The sequence below is a fragment of the Micropterus dolomieu genome, linkage group LG12 (genome assembly GCF_021292245.1).
Source record: "Micropterus dolomieu isolate WLL.071019.BEF.003 ecotype Adirondacks linkage group LG12, ASM2129224v1, whole genome shotgun sequence".
NCBI lineage: Eukaryota > Metazoa > Chordata > Actinopteri > Centrarchiformes > Centrarchidae > Micropterus > Micropterus dolomieu.
In genome coordinates this window covers 38,925,150-38,931,469 of record NC_060161.1, presented here as the reverse complement: position 1 = coordinate 38,931,469, position 6,320 = coordinate 38,925,150, and the positions used below count along the sequence as shown (strand labels likewise).

General features: G+C 39.4%; 2 protein-coding genes across 2 annotated transcripts in view; one reads left to right on the top strand and one right to left on the bottom strand.

Annotated features, from left to right (window-relative positions):
• The window catches only part of LOC123980179 (zinc finger protein 271-like), a 342,908-nt gene that overhangs the window by 21,952 nt on the left and 314,636 nt on the right, over positions 1-6,320 (bottom strand). The window lies entirely within an intron of this gene.
• The window catches only part of LOC123980183 (zinc finger protein 850-like), a 104,647-nt gene that overhangs the window by 76,536 nt on the left and 21,791 nt on the right, over positions 1-6,320 (top strand). The gene's annotated exons all lie outside the window — the stretch shown is intronic.

Sequence of the window (6,320 nt, the reverse complement as noted above, 5' to 3'; positions counted from 1 at the left end):
GGCTTCTGTGTGCTACACAGCTGTAGCCTATTTAACTTAAAATTATAGTCTACATAACTTTACCTGATAGGTCTACATCTAGTTTTGCATTGACTCTCTGCCTTTTGAATTCCCTCCTGTTGATGTCCTGAACTATTTAGATTCTGGAGACTCTCAAACAGCGAGGATCAGTCTCTCTTCCAATGATTTGTGCTGCGCGTCGCGTACAAAAAGTTCAAGACAATTCAACTTCGGCAGCAGGCGGGCGTGTGCGTGAGGCGAGCACAACTGCGACAGTTTTACGGCAACGCACCCGCTTGTCGCTACGCCTTGTGCTCGACCACTTCACCTCACTGTAACTGGGACACTTCCTACTGAACAGAGACTGTTTCTGCTGCTGCCTGATAAAAGAAAAATGTTTCTGCTGATACCTGCTCAGAAGAAAAAAAGCCAAGAAAACTAACAAGCTAGACAAAAGGTAATGCCCTGGCAGTGGCAAAAAGCTTTGGTTTAATATTTGATTACATTCATGTTTAAGTTTATATTTAAAAGAAATATTTTATTGCTACTGTGTAAAAGGGAATACTGCTCGTAAAAAGCAAATTATTTGTTTAAAGTGTTTGCAAACCACGTTAATGCACTTTTGTGTGTATAGCAGTACATTTAAATTAAATGTGCACAATACACTACTTTAGAATTCATTATTCAATTTTGTGCATAACAATGCAATTAATCAAAATTGTAATCGTTGTCCAGCACAAGAACAAACAAAACTAGCCATTACTACAGCTGTATGGTGCCTCCATGGTTGGAGGTTGCTGACGTATTGCGGTAAGCGTGTCGATTCATTTCCGTTTCCGGTGCTTGTGTGTTGGTACCGTGTTGTGCTGCTCTCGCTAAATAACAGTTACATTTGTTAGATTACAGCAGCCAACTGTCCGCTAAACACTTATTCTTTACAGTAATTTGCCTAAGCACTCACAGTTCTTTCCATCTTTTAGTGACTGCTGTTCAATCTCATAGTTGTTCAAAAGTTTTGGTAGCTGATGCTACAGTACTTTAGCTTAGGCGTTAGCGACTTTAGCTCACTAGCTAGCGATGGCTTCTCCTTCTCTCTCTCCTACTTTCTCCTGCTCAGTGTGTCAGATGTTCAGCTACTTCTCTGCCTCCTTTAGCGATAATGGTACGTGTAATAAGTGTAGTTTATTTATAGACATGGAGGCGAGGCTCAGTGATTTAGAAGTCCGGCTCCGCACCTTGGTAGATCAGTCTTTAGCTACTGTAGCTAGCCAGTCCCTGGTAGTCTGGAGGAAGCAGTCGCTAAACAGCTGTGTGACTTTCTACAGAGCAATAGTTTATTTGAGGATTTTCAGTCGGGATTTAGAGATATCATTGCACAGAGACAACACTGGTGAAAATTACTAACGACCTCCTTATTGCATCAGACAAAGGACTTGTCTCTGTACTGGTTTTATTAGATCTTAGTGCTGCATTTGATACCATTGACCATCAGATCCTATTGCAGAGACAGGACCACTTCATTGGCATTAAAGGAACCGCTCTAAGCTGGTTTAAGTCCTATTTATCAGATCGATTTCAGTTTGTACATGTTAACGATGAGTCCTCCATGCACGCCAAAGTTAGTCATGGAGTTCCTCAAGGATCTGTCCTCGAACCAATCCTCTTCACTTAATATTGCCCAAAGGAAGCATATATAATCAGGAAATATTTCGTAAACTTTCATTGTTATGCAGATGATACTCAGTTATATCTATCGATCAAGCCAGATGAAACTCATCAGTTACCTAAACTTCAAATGTGCCTTCACGATGTTAAAACCTGAATGAAATGTAATTTTCTAATGTTAAACTCCGATAAAACTGAAGTTATTGTTCTGGGGCCCAAGCACCTCCGTGACGCATTATCTAAAGATATAGTTTCCCTTGATGGCATCACCCTGGCCTCCAGCAACACTGTGAGGAATCTTGAAGTCTCACATTAAGCAAATTTCAAGGACCGCCTTTCTTTCACCTACATAATATTGCGAAAATCAGGAACATCCTGTCTAAAAATGATGCAGAAAAACTAGTCCATGCATTTGTTACTTATAGGCTGGATTACTGCAATTCCTTATTATCAGGCTGCTCGAAAAAGTCCGTTAAGACTCTTCAGCTGATCCAGAATGCTGCAGCACGTGTTCTGACAGGAACCAGGAAAAGAGATCACATTTCTCCTGTCTTAGTTTCTTTGCATTGGCTTCCAGTAAAATCCAGAATAGAATTTAAAATCATTCTTCTTACCTACAAAGCTCTTAATGGTCAGGCACCATCTTATCTTAAAGAGCTCATAGTACCTTACTACCCCACCAGAGCACTGCGCTCCCAGAATGCAGGGTTACTTGTGGTTCCTAGAGTCTCCAAAAGTAGACTAGGAGCCAGAGCGTTCAGCTATCAAGCTCCTCTCCTGTGGAACCAGGTTCCAGTTTGGATTCAGGAGGCAGACACCATCTCCACATTTAAGAGTAGGCTTAAGACTTTCCTCTTTGATGAAGCTTATAGTTAGGGCTGGCTCAGGTGAGTCCTGAACCATCCCTTAGTTATGCTGCTATAGGCCTAGACTGCCGGGGGATTTCCCATGATGCAGTGAGCTCCTCTCTCCTCTACTTTCTCTCCCTCTGTATGCAACCTCATCCCATTATTGCATGTTACTAACATAACTTCTCCCCTTTCCGGTAGTCTTGTGCTTTCTCGTCCCTCTCCTCTCTCCTCCTAACACTTCCTGCAGGTGTTTCTGACTCTGGAGCTGTGGAGTCTGGATCTGTGGTTGCGGGTCACCTGCTGCCCCCGTGTTCCTGCTCGACACCCTCTGCTGCAACGACTATTGTTGCTAGTCTTATTGTTATTGTTGTTATTATAATCATTAACATTACGATTGTTATCATTTACACTACTGCACATATCTGTACCATTTTTCATTCAGTCTATAGCAACATCACCTTTACTGTCTGTATCTGTGTGTGTGTATATTGTGTAGTCTCTCTCTCTCTCTCAATTTCAATTCAAATTAGCTTTATTGGCATGAATTTAATAACATTGCCAAAGCATCATATATACACACAACATAAGAACAATCAGCCCCATACATTTCATTAAACAATTAAAGCGTAAATTAATTAAAGCGTATGTGTGTTTGTGTTTATAAAAAAAAGAAATATTAAAAATGAAAATAAAATAAACAAAACAGTAAGCATGTGTGTGTGTGTTAAAAAATAAAAATATAAAATAAAGATAAAATAAATAAATAAAACAGTAAGCGTGTGTGTAAAAAATATATATATTAAATATTAAAATAAAAACGGTGTGTGTTAAAAAAAAAATATATATATAAATAATAAAATAAATAAATGAAACAGAAACGTGTGCGTGTATATATTTATAGACCCCCCCCCCCCCCCCTTTTTTTAAATAATTAATTGATTAAAAAATAATAAAAAGAAAAAATAAATCAGTATCAGTTTCTGTGTGTCTGATATGAATTCGAATTTGGAGTATATTTGGGAAATGTTTGCAAAGTGTTTTTGTCTTAGTGTTTTATATTTGGGGCATGAGGTTAGAAAGTGCAGCTCTGTCTCTATCTGTCCTCTGTCACACTGGGAGCAGAGTCTCTCCTCTTGTGGTAGCCAGCTCTGTCTATGGCTACCCTTTTCTATGGCCAGGCTGTGTTCACTCAGTCTGTATGTTGTCAACATCTTTCTTAGTTTAGGACATTTTATTGTGCTCAGGTAATTTGCCAGTGTGAATTCTCTTGTTAGGGTCAGATAACATTGTAATTTATTTTGTGTTTTGGTCGTTTCTTTCCAGTATTCAATATATTTTTCTTTCTGCTTGCTGATTATTTGGTTTGGTCTGCTTGAGTTGGTGTTGCTGTCCTGAGGCTGTAGGGGACTTCTTACTGCAGAGAGCCTCAGGACCAGCTGGCTGAGGGGACTCTTCTCTGGTTTAAGCTCCTGGTATGTTAGGGCTTTGTGATGATATGTCTGGGGGTTAACTGATTTAAGTGATTGTAAAATTTAAGTGATCTTTTCTGTATTTTTAGTAAGAGGGGGTATTGGCCGAGCTCTGCTCTGCACAGGTTATTTGGTGTCTTTCTCTGCACCTGCAGGATGCTCTTACAGAACTCAGATTGGAAAGATTCTATGATTGTTTTGTCCCATTTGTCAAATTCATTATTAAGTTTTGGCCCCCAGATTTCGCTACCATATAGAATTATTGGTTCTAGTACAAATTGGAAAATTTTAAGCCAGATTTCAATTGGAATATATATATTTTAATGTTTCTTTTTATTGCATAGAAAGCTCTCCTTGCTTTGTCCCTCAGATCTTTCACAGCCATGTTGAAGTTCCCTGTGTATGTAATATTGAGGCCAAGGTAAGTGTAGTTTATTGTGTGTTGTAATATAGTGGTGTCTAAATAGAAATTGTGTGTAACCTGATTTCTGTATTGTTTCTGAAAGATCATTATCTTAGTCTTTGCTGTGTTTACTGTCAGTGCCCAGGTCTGACAGAATCTCTGCAGGAGATTAAGGTGCTGCTGCAAACCCTCTTTAGTAGGTGAGAGCAACACTAAGTCATCTGCATACAGCAGATCTCTGATCTCTGTGTCGTTCAGGAGGAGGCCAGGTGCGGTGGAACTCTCTATTTGGTTTGCTAATTCATTGATATATAGGTTGAAGAGAATTGGACTGAGATTGCATCCCTGCCTCACTCCTCGGCCCTGGACAGAAGAACGCTGTTTGTTTGTTTCCAATCTTTATGGCACATTCACTTTTTGTATACATTTTCTTAATCAAATCATATGTTTTTCCTCCAATGCCACTTTCAAGTAGCCTATAGAAGAGGCCCTCATGCCAGATGGAATCAAAGGCTATTTGGAAGTCAACAAAACAGGCATATACCTTTCTTTTCTTAATTTTTAATTCTTGATCAATTAGAGTCTGGAGGGTAAATATATGGTCTGTTGTGCGGCAATTTGGAAAAAAAACAATTTGGGGTTTATGCAGAATATTTTAGTTATCAACAAAGTTGACAAGTCGTTTATTAATGATGTTGCAGAATATTTTTCCCAGGTTACTGGATACACATATTCCTCTGTAGTTATTTGGATCCTATTTATCTCCGGATTTATGAATTGGGGTTATTAAATCTTTGTTGCAGATGTCTGGAAAAGTTCCAGTTGCTAGAATAATATTGAATAGTTTTTTTATCACCACCTCCAGAGTTTTCCATTTCGTGAATATCTTGTACTGATCATCAGTTTTTGTAATATTACTGTATAATTCACTAAAGTGATTAATCCAAGTATTTCCATCTTGGATTGCCAATTCATCCTGCTGGGTTTTGTTTAGGTTGTTCCATTTCTAGTTATTGTGCGATTTTTTGTTGATGGTATAATAAAAATCAGTGTAGCCGTGAGGACAACCAGTGGAAAGATATTCTCTGCACCATGTCTCCTGTAAAACTATGATGTCAGAGTCTTTTAACTCGCTATTAAAATCTGGATTTCTGCTCTTTAAACCAAAAGCTGATTATCTCAGACCTTGAATGTTCCAACATGTTATTGTAAACGATTTAATCTCCAAGTGTAAATTAGACAAACACCTTTAAAAAACAAATAATAGTAAACTAGATATTAAAAAATAATACAAGTAACAAACGAAAAGAGAAAAAAAAACGTAAAAAGAGGAAAATAGTATTGTAGGTAAATAAACAAAATATTAAACTTTGAGTGACATTTTAGAGGGTATCATGTGTGAAATACTGTTAAGAATTATCCTTATATAACTATTCGTTTAAAATGATATCCAACATGCTAACCTATGAATTATTGTGATGTCTCTAAAAGTCTCTGCTCTTCCACCATGTAGCTATATGAGGGAGCAGGTTTAGCATGTGTAATATGTCTTTGAGTGCACCAGAGGGGGCTGTGGCTCTTCTCACCGCTGCAGCATAGTTCAGTCCAATAGGCTGCTGCTCCTGTAGTCTTGGTTCTGCCATTGGGATGAGGGGGCGTATAGGACCTCCAGGCTGGGGGGCTCTCTGGCTGGGTATCAGGGGCCTGTGTTGTGTTGGCTGTGGGTTGTGATGTTGGTGATGCGGTGGGTTTGGTGGCCTGGCCTGGTCCTCTCTGACGGCCAGGGGTGGATGTATGGTGGAGGTCTGGATGGTCTTGGAGGACTAGGAGGTCCTGGAGGTCTGCGTGGGGTCTGTGTTGTGTGGTTACCCCTTGGAGTGGTAGTAGGGCTCCTTCCAAGAGCAACATCCTTCAGGGTCCTAGCAAGGGTGG